A 23,560-nucleotide genomic window follows, 5' to 3' on the forward strand; every position below is an offset into this window, starting at 1 on the left:
TAGAATCCAAATGAGGTGATTTCATTGTCATGCATTATGAAAATATATCATTAGAGAAATTCGGCCAAATATGTCCCATTTTGAAATTTATTTGTTGGTCTTATGGAATGTTCCTGGGGAGATCCTGGGGAGATATGACTTAATTGGGTCTTATGTTGAACATGTTGTAGGTCTAATTTCTTTCTGAATAACTTACTAAAGTTCTTCAGTAATGTCCATATTGTTTGACAAATGAGCTTATTCTCTAACTTTGCTTGTTATTTTTATCTTTGCACTTCACAATGCTATTGTGAAGCCATTTATAATGGTTGAGATGATTTTTGGATTCTATTTGATCCCCCATTATGTCAAAAATGTTATGACAAATTTCTGAAGGGAATGGATAAAATCTCATTGTTATAATAATGATCAGTTTCTCAATTTTTAGCATTAAGAGTCTGTTGGAGTAATTCAGATTAAAAACAATTTAAGTACATATGTTATCCTCTTTATAATCTTTGGTAATTTTTATTTTTGATTTTATTCATTGAGTTTTTAACATACGTTTTATATATACAAGTACAGATAGCAATTTTGGAATCATGTCATATAGATAATCGGTTGCCTCTCTCTCTATTTATACATATATATGTATATGTACATATATATTTATATATATGTAGATAGATATAGAGATAGATATAGATATTTATCTCTTTTACTATCTCTCTCTATCTCATAGCAAGCCAATAATGAGGTTCAGCCTCTGGGGTTGGTAAGTTGTGTCCCCAATAAAAAGAAGATTTCTCTCTCCAAAATAAGTAAGCAGCTAGGTCCTGAAGCCCCATGAAGGCCAGCAGCAAGGTTTCAAACTCTAATATAAAAAACTTAGAATAGTATAGAAGCAGATCCCAAATCTTTTTATTTATTTATTTATAATTTTTTTTCACAGTATATATGCATGAGTAATTTTTTAAATAACATTATCCCTTGTATTCATTTTTCCAAATTATCCCCTCCCTCACTCTATTCCCTCCCCTTGATGACAGGCAATCCCATGCATTTTACATATGTTACAATATAACCTAGATACAATATATGTGTGTAAATACCATTTTCTTGTTGCACATTAAGTATTAGATTCCGAAGGTGTAAGTAACCTGGGTAGATAGACAGTAGTGCTAACAACTTACATTCACTTCCCAGTGTTCCTTCTCTGGGTGTAGTTGTTTCTGTCCATCATTGATCAACTGGAAGTGAGTTGGATCTTCTTTATGTTGAAGATGTCCACTTCCATCAGAATATATCTTCATACAACATTGAAGTGTACAGCGATCTTCTGGTTCTATTCATTTCACTCAGCATCAGTTGATGTAAGTCTCTCCAAGCCTCTCTGTATTCCTCCTGCTGGTCATTTCTTACAGAGCAATAATATTCCATAACCTTCATATACTATAATCACTGCCACATCAGGAGGAAGTCCTGAGAAGATTAGGTATCTGGTTACATTGGGTTGTATCAAACCTTTTTGTGACTTGCTGACTATGATGAACTCTAAAATTTTACAGGTTGTCCTCAAAGGCCTGGAAAACATCCTATAGTTGGATGAGCAAAAGGCTAAGAGAACTGTCATAGAGGCCAACCCTACTGTGGCCTCATTGAAGAAGCTTATGGTTTGGACAAAATTGAGTTTCTCCAGAGCCATGAAAACCAAGAGATCTATCAGAAGGCCTTTGACCTTATTGAACACTAGTTTGGTGTGGAAGTTGAAGACACAAGCTTGACTTCTCAGTGGATGAGATGCAGCAGTAGTTCATCTTTCAGCAGCCTGAGGCCCCCATGGAAGACTTCCAGCTATTATGCTTGCCCAGAGGAGAGGGAAGAAGAAGAGGAGAGCACCAAAGATTGGCCTCTGCAGTCCTAGGCAGCAGTAACAATAGCTGGAAACTGCCCTTGTTGCCTATTCACTCATTCCCTTCCCAGGAGGTCCCAGTGAGGAGAGACCAAAGCTAAGTGTTTGCTTTCATGGAGAGAAGGAGGCTTGTTTTTCTTCATTATCCACAATTTTTTTGCTGCATACCTGTCTAACACAGGAACCCAGGATGGAAAAAGGAAGACTAAGTTAACCACTTTGCACTTTTTTTTTTCTTTTTGTAGTTTTTCCTCTTCATCCTTCCCTTTGTTCCTTATTGGACTCTGCCCCAGGTTGTAAGTCTTATTTTGGGTTACTAAAAAGGGAGGGCTATGAAAAGCAAGTGGTGTTCACAAGTTTAATACTGGGTAGGGGGTAAAAGGGAAGGAAAGGAGAAAGCATAAGCAGGGGTTAACAGGATGGCAAACAATATAGAATTAGTCATTCTAACCATAAATGTGAAAGGGGTAAACTCCCTCATAAAGAGGAAGCAGTTAGCAGACTGGATTAAAAGCCAGTACTACATGTTGTTTACAGGAAACACACCTGAAACAGGGTGATACATTCAGAATAAAAGTAAAAGGGTGGAGTAGAATCTACTATGCTTGAGGTGAAGCCAAAAAAGCAAGGGTAGCCATCCTCATCTCAGATGAAGCAAAAACAAAAATTGATCTAATTAAAAGAGATAAGAAAGGGCATTATATCCTGCTAAAGAGTAGCATCAATAATGAAGCAGTCTCAATATTAAACATATACGCACCAAGTGGTGCATAAGAGAACTAAAAAAAGAAATAGCAAAACTATAATAGTGGGAGATTTCAACCTTGCACTCTCAGAATAAGATAAACCACAAAATAAGTAAGAAAGAAGTCAAAGAGGTAAATAGAATACTAGAAAAGTTTGATATGATAGATCTTTGGCAAAAGCCAGGTAGCCTAAAAACAGAGAAAGAAAATTATAGACCAATCTCCCTAATGAATATTGATGATAAAAATCTTAAATAAAATATTAGCAAAAAGACTACAAAAAAATCAACACCAGGATAATACACTATGACCAAGTGGGATTTATACCAGGAATGCAGGGCTGGTTCAATATTAGGAAAACTATTAGCATAATTGACCATATCAATAACTAAATTATAAAAACCATATGATCATCTCAATACATGCAGAAAAAGCATTTGATAAAATCCAATATCCAATCCTACTAAAAACACTTGAGAGAATAGGAATAAATGGACTATTCCTTAAAATAATAAGGAGCATATATTTAAAACTGTCAGTAAACATCATATGCAATGGTGATAAACTGGAACCTTTCCCAGTAAGATCAGGAGTGAAACAAGGTTGCCCACTATCACCATTACTATTCAATATTGTACTAGAAATGCTAGCCTTGGCAATAAGAGCCGAGAAAGAGATTCAAGGAATTAGAGTAGGTAATGAGAAAATCAAACTATAACTCTTTGCAGATGACATGATGGTATACTTAGAGAACCCCAAAGACTGCTAAAAAGCTATTAGAAATAATTCAGAACTTTAGCAAAGTTGCAGGATACAAAATAAATCCTCAGCATTTTTATATATCACCAACAAAATGCAACAGCAAGAGATACAAAGAGAAATTCCATTCAAAACAAATGTTGAGAGTATAAAATACTTGGGAATCTATCTACCAAAGAAAAGTTAGGAAATATATGAGCAAAATTACAAAATACTTGCCATAAAAATAAAGTCAGATTTAAATAATTGGAAAGACATTCAGTGCTCATGGATAGGCCGAGCAAATATAATCAAGATGACAATACTCCCCAAACTAATCTATTTATTTAGTGCTATACCAATCAGACTCCCAAGAAACTATTTTAGTGACCTAGAAAAAATAACAACAAAATTCATATGGAAGAACAAAAGGTCGAGAATTTCAAGGGAAGTAATGAAAAAAAAAAAAAAAATCAAATGAAGGTGGCCAAGCTGTATCTGATCTAGAACTATATTATAAAGCAGCAGTCACCAAAACCATTTGGTATTGGCTAAGAAATAGACTAGTTAATCAGTGGAATAGGTTAGGTTCACAGGACAAGATAGTGAATAAAAATAGCAATCTACTCTTTGACAAACCCAAAGATCCCAACTTTTGGCATAAGAATTCATTATTTGACAAAAACTGCTGGCAAAACTGGAAAGTAGTATGGCAGAAACTAGGTATGGACCCACGCTTAACACTACATACTAAGATAATCAAAATAGGTCATGATTTAGGCATAAAGAACGAGATCATAAATAAATTAGAGGAACATAGTATAGTTTACCTCTCAGACTTGTGGCGGAGGAAGGAATTTGTGACCAAAGGAGAAGTAGAGATCATTATTTATCACAAAATAGAAAATTTTGATTACATCAAACTAAGAAGTTTTTGTACAAACAAAACTAATGCAAACAAGATTAGAAGGGAAGTAACAAATTGGGAAAACATTTTTACAATAAAAGGTTCTGATAAAGGCCTCATCTCCAAAATATACAGAGAATTGACTCTAAATTACAAGAAATCAAGCCATTCTCCAATTGATAAATGGTTAAAGGATATGAACAGACAATTTTCAGATGATGAAATTGAAACTATTTACACTCATATGAAAGTGTTCCAAATCACTATTGATCAGAGAAATGCAAATTAAGACAACTCTGAGATACCACTACACACTTGTCAGATTGGCTAAGATGACAGAAACAAATAATGATGAATGTTGGAGGGATGTGAAAATACTGGGACACTGATGCATTGTTGGTGGGGTTTTGAAAGAATCCAACCATTCTGGAGAGCAATCTGGAATTATGCCCAAAAAGTTATCAAATTGTGCATACCCTTTGATCCAGCAATTCTTCTACTGGGCTTATATCCCAAGGAAATACTAAAGAAGGGAAAGGGTCCTGTATGTGCCAAAATGTTTGTGGCAGCCCTTTTTGTAGGGGCTAGAAACTGGAAAATGAATTGATGCCCATCAATTGGAGAATGATTGGGTAAATTATGGTATATAAATGTTATGGAATATTATTGTTCTGTAAGAAATGACCAACAGGAGGAATACAGAGAAGCTTGGAGAGACTTCCATCAACTGATGCTGAGTGAAATGAGCAGAACTAGGATATCATTATATACTTCAACAATGATACTGTATGAGGATGTATTCTGATGTAAATGGATATCTTCAACATAGAGAAGAGCTAATCCAATTCCAATTGATCAGTGATGAACAGAATCAGCTACACCCAGAAAAGGAACACTGGGAAATGAGTGTAAACTGTTAGCATTTTTTGTTTTTCTTCCCAGGATATTTTTGCCTTCTGAATCCAATTCAAATAGAATCTAAATGAGGATCAATTCTGATGGATGTGGACCTCTTCAACAATGAGATGAAACAAATCAGCTCCAATAGAACAGTAATGAATTGAACCAGTTACATGCAGCGAAAGAACTCAGGGAAATGAGTGTGAACTACGACATAGAATTCCCAATCCCTCTATTTTTGTCTGCCTACATTTTTGATTTCCCTAACAAGTTAATTGTACACTATTTCAAAGTCCAATTCTTTTTGTTCAGCAAAATAACTGTATAGGTGTATATATATATATTGTATTTAACATATACTTTAACATATTTAACATGTATTGGTCTACCTGCCATCGGTGGGGGTGGGGGGTAGAGTGGGGGAAGGAGGGGAAAAATTGGAACAAAAGGTTTTGCAACTGTCAATGCTGAAAAATACCCATGCATACATGTTGTAAATAAAAAGCTATAAGAAAAAAAAAAAAAAAAGAATGGGGTTGGAGAAGGGCTGATAAAAAAAGAAAATAGTAAGAGTCATGGTGATCATAAAACATATGTGAGAAGATACAATGTGAAAATAAGAGAAAGAAAGGAAAAAATCTGATAGAAGGAAGTATACACTTACTTATCATAACTGTAAGTGTGACTGAGATGAACTCAACTCCAAAAATATAAATGGGTGGCAGAATGGAATTAAAAACTAGGATCCCACAATATGATGTTTACAAGAAACACATTTGAAGTATACACAGATAGTAAAGGTAAGAAGCTGAATACTTCAGCTGAATTTTTTTAATCAAGTATAGTAATTGTGATTTCAAAGTAAAAAAATCTAATTAAAAGAGGTAAGGAAGAAAATATACCTTTCTAAAAGGTACTATAAACAATGAAGTATTATCAATACTAAACATGTGCACCAATTTTTATAACATTTACATTTTTAAAAGAGTTAAATTTAAGGTGTTAAAGTTTAAATGAGTTAGAGAGGGAAATAGAGAATAAATCTACATTGGTGGGCTATCTTAACTTTTCCACCATAGAACTAGATAAATCTAACAACAACAACAAAAGAAGAAGAAGTTAGTGAACAGAGTTCTAGAAAAGATATATATATATATAATAGTTCTCTAGGGAAAATTGAATGAGAAGAGAAAGAAAAATATCCCATCAATAAAAGACATATACATAAATTGACCATGTATTAGGGTATAAAAACCCCACAACCAAATGCACAAAAGCAAAAATATTAAATCATTCTTATTAACACTATAATCTAATAAAAATAGCATACAATAAAGGGTAGTAGAAAGACATATAAGAAATTATTTGGAAAATAATCTAATCTTAAAGAATAAGTGAGACAAAGAATAAATCACAAATCAATAGTGTCATTAAAATGGCAATAATTAGACAAAAAACAATTTTTCTCCCAACAGGATTCATAATGCAAAGTGTATTAAAATAAATAAACTTACTTCAATATTTTTTAAATTGTAAAAAAATGAATTGAATGTGCAACTAAAAGTAAATTAGAAAAATAATAAATTTAAAAAGCTCTAATTAAACACCAAATTGGGGATATTAAAAATCAAAGGAGAAATCAATAAAACTGAAAGAAAGCCATTTAATAAAGAAAACTAAAAGTTGGTTTTATGCCAAAAAACCAATAAGCCATTTGGTTAATTTCATTTAGAAAAGGAAAGAGAAGAATTATGAGTTTCAAAAATAAAAAGGGAGGGGGTGAATTCATGAAGAGTCAAAACAACTTTGGGTAAAACAATTGTTAGGAGTGTTTTTGTTTCATTTGTTTTGTGGGCCCAATCTTATGACAATAAATGTAACCTAAGAAATGGGTACATATTTACAAAAATATAAATTTCTCAGAGTAACAGAAAAGAATATAAAATGCTGAAATAAACCCATCTTAGAAAAACAAATTGATGAACTCCATAAGGATAAGTTTCCTATATTCTGATGGACTCACAAGTAAATTCTACCAAACACTTTAAAGAAAAATTAATCCCAATACTACACAAATTTTTTAGAAAAATAAATGACAGATTCCCACCAAATGTATTTTATGATACAAATATAGTACTAATACCTAAACTAGAAAGAGTAAAAAAAGGAAGAAAACTATAGAACAATTTTCCAAATTAATATCGGTGTAAATTTTTCAAATAAATACTAGCAAAAAGACTACATCAATATATCACAAGAATTATATACAATTACCCAGAAAATTTTGCAATCAGATTGCAGGGTTGGTTGTGTATTAGAAAATTTATCCGCATAATTGACCATATCAATAACAGAACCAGAGGAAAAAAATATGATTACCTCAATGGATGAAAAAAAGAAAGTTTTTGACAAAATGTAATACCTATTCCTGTTTTTAAAAAAATACTACTGATTTTAGAAATAAATGAACCTTACTTTAAAATTATAAATAATATTTATCTAAAGCTATTAGCAAGTATTATTAGTAATAGGAATAATTGAGGAAATTAGATTGTCACTTTTTAAGCTAATTATATGATTGTATTGTTAGAAAAACAACTAAAAGTACTAGTTAAAATAATTAACTGTAGCAAAGTTGCAGGATATAAAATAAACCCACATTAAATCATCAATATTTCTATATATCAATATTCTATATATTACCAACAAAATCCAACAGAAAAAGAAAGAGAAATTTCAATTAAGAATAACTGTAGACAAGGTAAAATACTTAGGAATCTACCTGCAAAAACTGTCCCTGGAAACTGTATAAACACAATTACAAAACACCTTTTTACACAAATAAAGTGAGATTTAAATAAATGAAAAAAATTAATTGCTTATGGATAGACTGAGTCAATATAATAAAATGGCAATTCTACCTAAATTAATACATTTATTCAGTGCCATACCATTCAAACTACCAAAATATTTTATAGTCCTAGAAAAAAAAATTCTAATGGAAGAATAAAATATGAACAATATCAACTATATTAATGAAAAATATGAAAAAATATAGCTGTACCAGATTTTAACTTGTATTATAAAGTAGCAATTACCTTAATAATCTGGGACTGGTTAAAAAATACAGTAGTGGGTCAATGGAATACAATAGTACCCAATACATTACAGTAAATGACAATGGTAGTTTTAGTGTTTGATAAACACAAAAATTCTAACTTTTGGGACAAAAGCTCATTATTTAACAAAAATAAAAAATAAAAAAAAAAGGAAAACATGGGGGAAGTGTCATACAGTAATTAGGTATAGACCAACATTATACCATTATAATATACCCAGATAATGTTAAAATAGGTAAATTATTTTGACATAAAAGATATCATAAGCACAACTGAAAGGCATGGGATAGTTCATATGTCATATCTACAAATAAGGAAAGAATTTAAATCAAAGAATAGAGAACATTATGTTATGTAAATTGGATAATACAAAATCAACACAACCAAGATTAGAAAGAAAGCAGAAAATTTTGGGAGCAGGATTTGACACAGGTATCTCTGATAAAAGTTTCATTTCTCAAGTATATAGAAAATATTGTCATATTTATAAGAATTCAATACATTCTTGAATTGATACGTGGTGAAAGAATATCAATGGTAGTTTCCAGACAGAGAAATCAAAGTTATATATGGCTACATTTTAAAAATGCTTTAAATCACTATTGATTAGAGAAATGAAATTTAAAACAATTCAGAAGTATCACCTCATACCCATCAGATTGAATAATATAACAAGAAAGGAAAATTATAACTGTTGGAAGAAATATTGAAAAACTGGGGGACTAATGGGGGTGGATTTGTGAATTGATCCAACCATCCTGGAGAATAATTTATGATCAAATAATTATAAATAATAATTGTATTATTCTTTGATCCAGCAATCCCACTATTAGGTTTATATAACAAAGAGATTTTTTTAAATGGGAGGAAAATGTATCTATACAAAAATATTTATAACAGCTTTTTTGTGGTGGCAAAAAATTTGAAAATTGAGGGGATGTTCATCATTTGGGGAATGGCTGTGTCAGTTGTGGTATGTAATTGCAATGAAATATTATTTTACTATATAAGAAATAGCAAGTATGGTAATTTCAGAAAAACCTGTAAAAACCTACATAATCTGATACAAAGTGAAATGAGCAGAACCAGGAAAACATTGTACATAGTAACAACAATATTAGAATAAAGAAGTGTGAATAAATTACTATTTTTAGCAAATCAGTTACCTAAGACAATCCCAAAGGATTCATGATGGGGAAAAAATGAATTGCTGTATGAATACAGACCTTTCTTTCTTTTCCTCTCTCCCTTCTTTCCTTTATTCCATCCTTCTTTTCTTTTTTCTCCCTTCTTTACTTTCTTTTTGAATTTTTTGACATTAATTCACTGATATAGATATCTTTTACATTACTGCACATAGATAACAGATTCCTTACCATCTTCATAGAGAGGACAAGGAAGAAATGGGAGGATAGAATGTGGAACTTAAACCTTAGAAAAAGAAGTTAAAATTATTTTATATGTAATTATGAAAAAATATTATTTAAATAAATTGGATAAATCCCAAGACTTTTTGTTTTTTTTTAAGAAGGGAAACCCGCCCTAACACATATAAGTGTATGTTTGTATGTGTGTGTGTATGTATATATGTGTGTGTGTGTGTGTGTATATATATATATATATATATATATATATATATATATATATATATATATATATATATATAGTGTTTGTATATGTGTGTATTTGTATATATATTTTTTGAATGTTAATATATATTTGTATATGTATGTACACATATCTATATATGTGGTTGCTGTGTTTACTAGAGATCTCAATTACTTCTGGGAATAGAAATTATTTCACTCTTTGTATTTTTATAACCTATATTCTTAGATCAATTTATACAGTCCTAATTTCTTTCCTGACCTCATCTTTCATTTCCAACTCACAGACAATAAGACAAATTGCATTGGAGGATTTGTTGATATCTCAAACTCCAATTTGTTGCCATGTCCTGTGAATTCTACCCTGATGCCAGCTTTTGCAAAAATCCTCTTTACTACTCTCACATTTCTTTCACTCTAGTGCTGTCTCTCATTTCCTCATCTCTATACTATGGCAACTGCTTTATGATTGATCTCCCTATTTCAGGTTTCTTCCTACTCCATTCAGCTATATATCAAAATGATCTTTCCAAAGTGCAGTTCTGACTACATCAAACACCTATTTAACAAATTTTGATGTCTTCCTCCCTTTTGATCTACAATCTAGAGATACTGGCTTCCTTACTGTTCCTCAAGGATGAGATTCCATCTCCTTACTCTTTCATATCTTCAATTGAAGCTCCTATTTCTAGTAATCTCTCCTTTTTTTATTTCTATCTCTTGGCTTCCCTTAAGTTTCTGCCAAAACTACACCTTATGTAAGAAAGACTTCTTACCTCCTGATCCACACTAATCCTTGTTCTTTTTCTTTAAAGTGATCTCAAATTTATTGTGAATATGTTTGGTTTTGATGTTGTCATTTATATGTTATTTATTCATTTAAATTGTAAGCATAGTGAGAAAAGAGACTATTTTTGACTATATGTCTCTAGCACTTAGCACAATTCCTGGAACACAGAAGGAATTTAATAAATGTTTAATGACTTCAAATACCTTGGCCAAAAAATGTAGTATAAGTTACATAGTATAGAGTCTTCACCTATAATTTTACTAATATATGGAGATCTCATTAATGAGCTTATATTACTGATGAAGTTAGCATTTTTCCTACAACTTGTCTCAAGACTAAATGATTTCTACAAGCTCCCACAGTCAATATTTGGCCAAGGTGGAAGTTGGAGGCAAAGCTTCCAAGACCAATTCTTTATTCAATATACCAACCTGCTTTTTATTTCACACATAGTAAGTTCTTAACAAATACTTGTTGATTGTTCTATGATTGATTTGAGTCTCAGTTGCAAAATTCTATGATTAAACTGACCATTATTAGGTAAATTCAAGTTTCATGAACACTCATTTCATTGTTTTCAAATAAATGCCTAAGTCACAAATGCAGATTTTAGTTGTGAATGCTGAATTATATTATGATCTTTTGACCAATTATAAATAATTTCTCCATCTTGGTTCTCCCTTCATATACCAACTATTTTCATTCTTATCCTATTTCTCCCAGGTCAGTCTGAAAAAAAAAATTGCTACTTCTAACCTTTTTTTTTTTTTTTTAGGTAGAACAATATTTATTTATTTATGTTTGTTTGTTTTATATTTTCTTTAGTTACATGTAAAAACAATAAAATTTTTGTTATATATGCACATTCATTGTTTACATATTCCTTATGAATCATGTTGAAGAGAAAAATCAGGACAAAAGGGAAAAACTATGAGAGAAAAATGAAACAGAAAAAAAGTTAACATAATATGTGTCAATTTACATTCAGTCTCCATCATTCTCTCTCGGACTGCAGATGACATTTTCCATCCAAAATTTATTGGATTTATCTTGATCACTGAATTGCTGAGAAGGACCAAATCTGTCATAGTTGATTATTGCACAATCTTGCTGTTATTGTGTTCAATGCATTCCTGGTTCTGCTTGTTTTATTAATATCAGCTCATGTAAATCTTTCCAGGCCTTTCTAAAATCAGGTTGTTCATAATTTTTATAAAACAATTATATTCCATTATTTTCAAAGACCATAACTTATTCTGCTATTCCCCACATGATAGGCATCTACTTATTTTCAAATTCTTTCCCACCACAAAAAGTATTGCTATGAAAAATTTGAACATGTGGGATCTTTTTTCCTTGGGAAACAGACCCAGTAATGGCATTGCTGGTTCAAAAGATACATCAGGTTTGTAGCCCTTTGGTCAGAGGTTCAAATAGTTCTCTAGAACGGTTGGATCATTTCACAACTCCAGCAAAAATGCATTAGTGTCCCTATTTTCCCATATTCCTTCCAGCTTTTATCATTATCTTTTCTTGCCATAATCTCTTTTTTTTTACTAAATGACATATAGTTGGTTACAAATGATTTTGTTCCATGATAACTATGATTTTATAGTATTCCATTCATTGATATTTCAGAAAATTATAGGTTTTCTATATATTGAAACCATGCTTGTTGTTTAGGGTGAACTCAATTTCCATACACTACCAATACAATAGCATAAGCATGATCATAATATAAATAGAAAAATTCAGAAGAATAGGATAGTTCAGAGAAAGATGGTGGGTTCTGTTTTGAATATGAAAAATTGGAGATGGGGGGCAGACCCAAGATGGCAGAGAAGACACAAGCAGCATTTTAAGCTCCTCTCATACCCTCACTATTAATTACCAAATTCAGCCTCAAAAATAGGCTTGACTGGTAAAATCCACAAATATTTGAAGTATAACAAATTACCAGCAGAAGATAATCTGAAAAATCACCAGAAAAGATTTGTCCTGAACAGGGTAGGAGCAGGCCAGTGCAAACAGGGAGATAGAACCAAAGGCCAGAATACTGAGCAGACCAGGGAAGGGGTTGTCTCTGTGGTTGGAAAATTTACAAGAAGGACTCTAACATAGGTTGGCTGCTCTGCTTTGGTTGCAAAGCAGTAGATCAGCAAAGAAGTTAAAGCCAAAGGTAGTGTGTACTCCAAAAAATGCCAGAATCTAACAGGATCTGGCTACACTCACCCAAAACTGGAAGTGAGTGACTCAGCATGGCACAACTGTGCAGCCACATTCTGTGGCTTTTGTCCATGGCAGTCACACTTCTGCATGGCAGAGGGGCTCAGCCCAGAGCAGTCTCTAATCTGCGCAGCAGGGGTGGGGGGAAGGGCTCTGCCAGGGGCAATAGAACTTCCACAACATGACTCCATTCCCCAGGGCAGTGATACTTCCAGTGTGGGGCTCTTCCCAGGGAAGCTGCTGATTGACACAGCAGGGTTCTGCTCTGGGCAGTGACCCTTTTGCTGCCCAGCCTCTAGTCCCAGGGCACAGTGGGGCTTTTCCCAGGGCATTTCCACAACTCCACTGCTATTAGCAGCCCGTTTGCAGGACAGCTACTGTCCATATGTCTATCCATGCTCTGCAGAGGAAGCTGGTAACCTCTTTGCCCTGAAGGCAGACCCTAAGGGCTTTAAAAAAATGAGTAAGAAGGTTAAATGAATGGTTATAGCTTCTATACAGAAAGAGAATAGGTTTTCAACCCCAAGGAGACTAATAGCAGACAGTCTCCTGACAAAACCCCAAAAGAGGACATAATCTGGTCCCCATCACACAAGGCTCTCCTAGAAGAAACTATAAAAAAATCTTAAAAGAGAGCTAGAAGAAAAATGGGGAAAGGAAAGAGAAGTTATACAAGAGAGTACAGTAAAAGGCTTATAACTCACTTAAAGAAACATTTGATAAAGTGGAAAAAGAAAACAACTTCCTGAAAGGTGAATTGGAAAAGGTAAAGAACTCCCAGGGAATGCAGGGAAACAGAATTTATGAATTGCAAAAGATAAAGAACTCCCAGGAAAGTAGGATTTGTGAATTGGAAAAGATAAAGAACTCCCAAGAAAGCAATATTTGTGAATTGGAAAAAGAAAATAACTCAGTTAAAAAAAAAAAAAATTAGTGAAATGGAAAAAAAATTCCATAGAGCAAAACAACTCATGTAAAAACTCAATTGGATATATACAAAAAGAAATAAAAAAGCTAATGAAGCAAATAACTCATTAAATATTAGAACAGAACAAGTAGTAATGAATGATTCGTTGAGACATCAAGAATCAGTCAAGCAAAGCCAAAAAGATGAAAAAATAGGAAAAAAAATGTCAAACATCTTCTTAGAAAAACAACAGACCTGGAAAATAGATCTGGGAGAGATAATTTGTGATTTATTGGACTTCCAGAAAATTATGATGAAAAAAGAGCCCAGATACTATTTTACAGGAAATCATCAAAGAGAACTTCCCAGATGTAATAGAATCAGAAGGTAAAATAGACATTGAAAGAATTAACCAAACACCTTCTGAAAGAGAACCCAAAATAAAAACTCCAAGAAATATTGTGGCTAAATTTCAGAACTATGAGACTAACAAAAAAAAAAAAAAAAAAAAAAAAATATATATATATATATATATATATATATATATATATATATATATGTATATATGTATATATGTATATATGTATATATGTATATATATATATTACAAGCAGCCAGAAAAAAAAAAATCAAATACTGAGGAGCCACAATAAGATCACTCAGGATCTAGCTGCCTATACATTAAGGATTGAAGGGCCTGGAATCTGATATTCCAAAAGGTAAAAGAATTTGGAATGCAGCCACAAATAAACTACCCAACTAAGCTGAGCATTTTCTTTCAGGGAAGAAGATGAACATTTAATGAAACAGGTGAATTCCATTTGTTCCTAATGAAAAAACCAGAGCTGAACAAAAAAATTGACATCCAACAATGGGACTCAAGAGAAGCAGAAAAAAAAAAAAAAAAAAAAAAAAAGTAAAAAGAACTCTTGAGAACAGTATTTCTATTATGGATATACCTAAAAAGTACATGTATGATATGATTTTATTGATAGAACATAAAAAAGGGAAGTAGAAATGGAAAGAGGATAGTATTAGAAAAAGAGAAAGGAGGAGATAAAAAGAGGGAAACTACATCCCACAGAGAGGCAAAGGAAACCTATCATATCTGAGGGAATTTAAATAGGAGGAGGAACATTGAATCTTACTCTCATTAGATTTGTGTCAAAGAGAAAATAATTAACATATTTGTTTTACAGAGAATTTTCTCTCTTATCTCATTAAAAAGTAGGAGAGGAAAAGACAAAAGGAAAAGAGTAATAAGGGAAAGGTACAAGAAAGAGGAAGGAATACAAAAGGGGTGGAAGGAATTCTAAAGAAGGAGAGCCAAGTGAGGCAAGTGGTGCCCGTATATGTAATACTGTGGAAGGGGAAGGAGGGGTAAGAAAAAGAAAAGCATAATCTGGGGATAAGATAGAAGGAAATATAGAATGAGTAATTTTAACTGTAAATGTGAATGGGATGAACTCTCCCATAAAGGGGAGTCAAAAAGCAGACTGCATCAAAAGCCAGAACCCTACAATATATTGTTTACAGAAAACATATTTAAAACAGGGAGATACATACAAAGTAAAGGTAGGGGCAGGTAGGTGGCGCAGTGGATAGAGCAGTAGCCCTGAATTCAGGAGGACCTGAGTTCAAATCTGGCCTCAGACACTTAACACTTCCTAGCTGTGTAACCCTGGGCAAGTCACTTAACCCCAGCCTCAGGGGGAAAAAAAAAAAAAAAAAGTAAAGGTAAAAGGCTAGTGCAGAATCTAGTATGCTTCAGGTGAAGTAAAAAAAAACAGGGGTAGCCATCCTTATCTCAGATCAAGTAAAAACAAAAATTGATCTAATTAAAAGAGATAAGGAAGGAAATTAAATCTTGCTAATGAGTAGCATATACAATGAAGCAATATCAATACTAAACATATATGCACCAAGTGGTATAGCATTTGCCTAATCTCCTAAAGGAGAAGTTAAGAGAGTTGCAAGAAAAAATAGACAGCAAAACTATAATTGTGGGAGATCTCAACCTTGCACTCTTAGAATTAGATAAATCAAATAAGAAAGAAATTAAAGACATAAATAGAATATTAGCAAAGTTAGGTATGATAAATCTTTGGAGAAAACTGAATGGAGACAGAAGGGAGTACACTTTCTTCTCAGTACTTCATAGAATCTATACAACATTTGACCATATATTAGGACATAAAGACCTCAAAATTAAATGCAGAAAGGCAGAAATAGTAAATACATTCTTTTCAGATCATGCTGCAATAAAAAACTACATTCAACAAAAAGCTATGGGTAAATAGACCATAAAGTAATTGGAAACTAATAATATCATCATAAAGAATGATTGGGTGAAACGGCAAATCATAGACACAATTAATAATTTCATCCAAGAAAATGACAATGATACTAAAATTTGTGGGATGTAGCCAAAGTGGTAATAAGGGGAAATTTTATCTCTAGAGGCTTACTTTATTGAAAATTTATAGAAATACAGTGTACAATTAGTCTGTGAAGGAAATCAAAAATGCAGGCAGACAAAAATAGAGGGATTGGGAATTCTACGTAGTGGTTCATAGTCATCTCCCAGAGTTCTTTCGCTGGGAGTAACTGGTTCAGTTCATTACTGCTCTACTGCAATTGATTTGGTTCATCTCATTGTTGAACCCATGCATACAACTTGTAAATAAAAAGCTATAATAAAAAAGAAAAAAAAATTAAAAAGAAAAGAAAAGAAAAATTTGAGATGCCTGAGGGGTTATCAGATTCAAAATTTCCAGTGGGAAGTTTATGATGCAGAACTTGAATTCAAGAGAAAGAAAGTCTATCTCAACAAAGAAGGAAACTGCTCAGCAAAGGTGGGGAATGGTTGTTGTTTCTCCAGATCATTTTACATGTGAGGAAACTGAGAGAATCAGGATTAAGTGATTTGACCAGGGTCATATAGCTACTCAGTGTCTGAGATCAGATTTGAACTTTAGAAAATGCATCTTCCTGACTCCAGGACTGTTGCGATATTTACTGTACCATCCAGATGTCATGATAATATTTTGGGATAATCTGTGATACACAATTGTTATAGAAATACGGAAGTTAAATGGATGATCCTTCCAAATCCTTTCTAATATTAAATAATGAATACTATTTTCTCATAGAATTACAGAAATAGAAATTATTTCCCTCCGACATATGCTAAGAATTTTAGGAAACATATTGCTAATTTAAATCCTTGTTTGCCCAATTGTCAAAATTAGAATATTACTTAAAAAAATAGAAAAATCTCTACATATGTATCTAGAATAGTGATGTTATAGTTATATACAGTTATATAAAATGAGGAAGAATATTCCATATTCAGTCTCAAAAAGTTTTTTTTTATTTTATTCAAAATCTTCCTATACTTAGCAACATTATTAAAAAGGGCATAATTTGATTTCATTAATGTTGACATCATATATAGCAACTCAGACTGAGGAGGAAATAAATAGCAAGGATTTGGTATTCTTCAATACAAAACCTTAGGAAATTAAGAAAGTTGAGAGAGTAACTTCTCTTTTAAGTATCTTAATAACTTTATGCACCCCCACTTATTCTGTTACAATTTATTTTAGAGAAATGGATAATTTATCTGTGATAAAAGATGTCAGCAACACAAATGTATTATTTTACTACATATCAACTTATCAATTCAGCAATGATTTCAATAGGTCTTAAACAGTACTTATTATATCATCATGGGTTCCTAAAGTCCATTTATAAAATACTGAAGTTAGTCTTTCAAAGTTAGTCATTGGGTCAACACGGAGCCTTTTCTTTATTTATAAGTGGTAAGGAATAAAATTCCTTTAGAATTGTATATGAACCACCTCTATCTTTGTAGCCCTAGTATTTATCATAGTGCATCCCATATTGTACAGATTTAAAGAATACTTCAAATTGTGTTAGGGGCAGCTAGAGGTGCAGTTTATAATATACCAGCAGTAAAATCAGAGGTTCTGAACACAAATCTGGCTTCAGATATTTAACATTTGCTAGCTTTGTAACCCTAGGCAAGTCAATTAATTAAAATCTTTTTTTGCCAAAAAAGTATTACAAATTATCATAAACAGTAAAATATTGTTCAATGTTTTTCATCTGGTTTAGTACTGTCACCCTCCTTATTGTTCCTTGAACAAGGTATTCTGCCTTGTAACTTCTAATATTTTCACTATCTTTACCCCTGTGTTCTTATCTTCATTTCCTAACTACCAAGTCCCACCTAAAATTTTACACTCCACAAAGAGCTTGATAACTTATATGTACCAATAATTTATATGTATGACATCACATATAAGCATATATGTGATGTTCCTGTCTCACATGTAGACATATTTTACATATATTTCTACATGTATATATTTGTTTATGTGTTGTACATATATATATATATATATATTTTATATATATATATATATATACACTCTCCAAAATCTGTGCACATGCATCTACAACTCTTCTCATTTTCACATTTTCATCAAAATAACATTTGTACTAGCAATTTTTTTTATTATTGAAAACTAATTAGAGTAGCTGGAATATGATAGGTATTTAATAATTGCTTGTTATTCTGACATTTCATATCTTCATCACAACAACTATGAGAAATAAGTAGTTTTATTATTCTACTTTTGTAGATGAAAATTAGAAACTTAGGGACATTAAGTGACTTGCCCAGCCTACAGTGTAAGGCAGAATTTGAGTCTGAATCTTCCTCACTCTAACTCCATTATTCTTTGCAATGTACCAGATGATTCCCAAGCTTCTCTAGATTGCTTTTCATAGGAAATCCTATTTTATACCTTTACCTTATTTTTATTGTTTTTATCTTCCTCTCTCTATGTTATCTTGTAGAGCAAGTTTATGTCACTTCTAGCAAGAATTTTTTTTCAAGATGCATTAGATATGGTTTAGCTTCCTAACATTATAGAATATCTTCAATGAGCTTCCCAACAACACAGCTGAAATCTGCTAATAGAATCCATCATGGAAAGACTAAGAAAGTGAAATATTCCTTTGATTTCTCAACAGTAGGATAGCAAACATCTAATAGTAATATACCACAATTCCCATGATGTTACAAGTACTTACTTTGACAGCACTTCTTAATAGTATCATTTAATTTATAGATAAAGGAACTGCTGTATAAAAAATTCAATAATTAGTCAAAGTATACAAAAAACATTTTACTGGAAAATATCAGAAACAAATTTCTCTAGGTTTCATCCATATTCATTTGGCCAGTTTTTCTTCAGTGTCATAGTCATAACCTTCTGGTATCCAAACAAAGTTCCCAAAGGTCTGAGTAGACAGAACTATTAGTTTCTGAATAGCTATTTCCTGTTCCTTACATGATGTCATTAGTGCCACAGTCTAGATTTTTCCCCCCTGGACTCAGTTTCTATTCCCATTACATCTCCTACCTTTCATCACATATCAGTATATAAGGTTTTTTGAGTTCATCAGCCCACTATCTTTTCCTTTTCTTCTTAACTCCATCATTGCCCCCTCCTTTGTCAGATCAAAGAAATTAAAATGTTACATTCATCATTATTCCTTCAAAGCTCAGATGTATTCTCCAAATCATTAACAAAATGTAATAGGGGAGATGAAGTGCCTTAAAAGTCCTAGGAAGAAAAAGTTTGAGAAATGCTGCAGTAAAATCATTTTGCCATGGTCAAAGGGGACTTGGGATTCACTGATATTTCAAAATCTTTACTCTATTAGTTTTAACAACCTCACAAATTGATTTTTTTCATTTTAAATAAGGACTGCTAACAAATTGGGGAAAGTTACAGCTTTGAGTTTTATGTCTCTTTCTCCTTATTTACCCTAGAAATTGCTAATGAACACTGAATGAATAAAAGGCACACACTAATGGGAACTGAGAAAAGAATGTCAGAGCTGGGGATTATCGACTATTATCTTCTCATTTCCCAGAATAAGAACTTGGGTACAAATGGGTTGAAATACCTTGATCAAGGTCATGGAACTGGGACCCAGCTCTTTTGTCTCCAGACTCAAGCGAGAATTCTGTAGCAATGCAATTTTTAAAATATTTTCTAGGTCAGAAGAATTTGAGCTTGATCCATTGCTGGTCAGTTTAGGATTTAAAAAAAAAAAAAACATAATTTGCTTTCCTTAATACATAAGTTCATTATGCATTTAATAGATTTCTCATTTTAAGAAGCTAAGAAGTGTCATCTAGGTCATAATTTTAAACAAAGATAAGTTCAGTATTATTTTTTCTGAGGTCTTTTCCATGTTTTACATATTTTGAGGATGTTCAGTAGTAGGTTATGGATTCTGCTTTAAAGTATGTAGTAATGAGTTCAAATATATGCTTTTCCACTGATTTGTTACCTAAGCAAATTACTAAGTCAATTTGAAGTAGCCATTTTGAAGTTTGCCAATTTTCTCATGTGCAAAAGATGATAAATGAAATTTGTAACACCTTTATCACAGGTTTGTTTTGGGGAGAATTGTTCTATATATTCTAAATTCTTCAGATTCAGTTGCTATTACTGAATTAGTTGTATTTCCAGCAGATGTTTCAAAATGCCATACTTTGTACTGTACTCGTTTAATGGAGAGTGGACTTATTATTTTAATTTTTTTTTCAAAGCAGCAAATCCACTTAAAATAGAAAACTGTCAGTTAGGTATAAAGGGAAAATTAATAGGTTTGAACAGTCAATTTTGTGATCTTTCTTCCCAAAGTCTCTTAATATATCATTTCATTACACATTTTACATTTTAAGAAGTTGAGCTACATAATTTACTTGGAGTATATTTTTTAAAATGCCAGTGAGTTTTATTGTTTCTTTCATATGTTGCCATAATGTAGTTGTGATTTATCTTACATTTTGGTCATGCTTTCAAAATTTTTAAATTATTCCATACACATGAGTTCATATGAGCTTCACAACAATCTTGTTAGGTAGGTACAACAGCTATTATTGTTCCCATTTAACTAATGGGAAAATTGATTTAGAGAGCTTAACTAGTTTGCCCAAGGATATATGGCAAGTGGAAAACCAAGGATGTTAGCCAAGGTTTTATGACCTCTAGCCCAGTTTCTTTCCCCAAAGTGTCCAAATATTATTTAAAAATAATAATTTAAAGGTTTTTATTTTAACCTCAAGGGCAAAGAGCTAGAGCAGAAAATCTGTTTTGACACTCTGTCACTGATCTACCCCATTGTGACCAGGTATTAGAGGTCCTTCTAGTCAGTGGGAGATTTTACAACCATATGGGATGTAATACTTGGATAAAAGAGGTGAACTAAGGACAGTCTCTTTCGAGCTTTAATGTTTTTGTCTTATATTTCCATTTTTAGAAAATAATGTAAGTGCAACTACTTTTGTAAAATGATGCATATATATGCATATGTGTATATATATATATATATATATATATAATATACATATATACATACATACATACACTGAGGTGTCATCTGATCTCTAAGTTTATTGTATTATATATATATATATAACTTATTTTAAAAATTGATAATATGAACATTTTAGCTATTAAAATTATAAAGAATATTATAAAGAAGACCTAAATTTAAACCTGACCTCAGGGAGTTTAACACTTCCTAGCTGTCTGTGACTCTGGTCAAGTCACTTAACTCCTTTGCCTCACAAAAAAAAGAGAAGAAAAAATTTTAAAATAAATTTAAAAATTATAAAAAAGAAAAGAAAAGCTATCATCCTTTGCAGCCAAACCACTAGCAGGCTTTTAAGATACTCTAATCTGAGCACTCCAATGAGTGAACTTATTCATTTCATATTATAACTTATTAAACAAAATACAAAATTAAAAAAAAAACAGAATAGAAAAAAAATTTTAAATTGCCATATGTCCAGCAGAACAGCAGGGAAGATTCAAAATATATAACAATAAATTTGTATTTCAAGAAGGCATATATAATAATAGAAGAAATTTTCCCCATGAGCATACACTTTTGCTTCTTTATAGAGTAAATACTTGTTTTGTTCTCTGCTTCATTCCCCACTATCTCCCCAAAATGTGAAGCGTCCCCCAAAATGAGAAACATCTCATTTTTAGAATGTAATTACTAATTTCTACCTTTTCTTAGACAGTATTATATTTTAGAAACAAATCATACTCAACTCTGTCTCAATCTTTCTTTTGAGCTATCTAATTTTTGATATCAATCTTAAATATATGGTAACATTTCCTTCCATGAACAACACACAAAAGATTTGTTCATATTGAGTGGCATGAAATTATTTTTTGACATTGGCTCTTCTATGTTAAATTTTCTGTTAAGTTCTGGTTTAGTTGAGACAAAGTCCTGAAAATCTGCGAGTTCATCAAATATCCATTTTCCCCATTCATTATGATAGTATATATGATTCCAGGACCTGCAGTCTTTCATTGTGGCTGCTGCTAAGTCCTATGCAATTCTCATTGTAGCTCCCATATATTCAAATTGTTTATTTGTTTGATTGCTTCTTGAAAAAGTTTCTTTTTGATCTAGAGTCTCTGAAATTGGCAATAATATTCCAATGTGTTTTCCACATTTGAGGTGGTGATTAATGGATTTTTTCTGTTTCTACTTTTCCCTCTTGTTTTATCACTCCATGACAATTTTGTTGGATTATTTAGTCCAATTATTCTTATGTTTTATCACTTTGATCTATTCTCCAGAACTGTTGCTTTTCTTATGTTTCACATTCTGTACTATTTTTTCATCTTTTTCTAGTTGGTTAACTTCCCGCCCATCTTGTTTTTCTAGAATAATTTTTATTCATTCATTCATTCATTTACTCCCCCCCCCCCCAATTCTCTCTTACTTGATTTTTAAAGTCTTTTTCTGAGTTCTTCCCAAAATTCTTTCTGGACAGAGAAAGCAATACTCATTTAGCATTACTCTTTGGGGTAAAAAAGGCTTTTTTAAAAATTACTTTATTGTTCTCCTCTGAAGATAAATAGCTTTGCCCTGTTTCCATAGTAAGTTTTTATGGTTGGGTTCATTCTTCTTTGCCTGTTCATTATTTTTTTTAAATAAGGACTATTAGTATAAGCACTTCTAATCTTGGCACCTAAAGATTTGTTTCAGCTCTCCTCTCTGCCCTGGAACCCCAAAAAGAAGCTTCACCTCCTCAAAGTGCCTATAACCAGCAGTGTCCCTGACCCATTGCTTCTGCACTTCTGCACTTCTGCACTTCTGCTGGTTCTTTCTTGTGCAGGGCCTGAAGATCCTAATCAGCTGAGATTCATTCAGTCTTCTGGGGCTGTCCCTGACTTTCCTCTCTGTTCAGGAAGTAAAAGTTCCTGACTTTTGGGTTGAGGCTCCAACCAATCTCAGCTAGCCCCAGGAGTTCCCTTTTGCTGTTTCTGTGGAGCTAGTCCAGTTGTGTTTACATTTCATACTAGTTGATGCCTGGCTTGGGGTCTTTTTTCATGTTTTTTTTTTTTTTGGTTATCCCAGGAGGATCCCTGTTCTACCCCAAATTTTTGCTTTTCATCAGTCCATGTTCACCCCAAGGTCTAAATTTGCTCTATTTTTGGGAGAAATCTTAAGAGTTTGAAATTTACTGACCTACTATGCCATCTTCCCAGAATTCTCCCAAGAAACTTCTTTGACAAATAACTTATATCTATAATATACATGGCTAGAAATTGTTTTGGCTGGAAGTACAATTTGTTTTCAAATTTGTTC

The sequence above is a fragment of the Sminthopsis crassicaudata genome, chromosome 3, assembly GCF_048593235.1.
Source record: "Sminthopsis crassicaudata isolate SCR6 chromosome 3, ASM4859323v1, whole genome shotgun sequence".
Taxonomy (NCBI): Eukaryota; Metazoa; Chordata; class Mammalia; order Dasyuromorphia; family Dasyuridae; genus Sminthopsis; species Sminthopsis crassicaudata.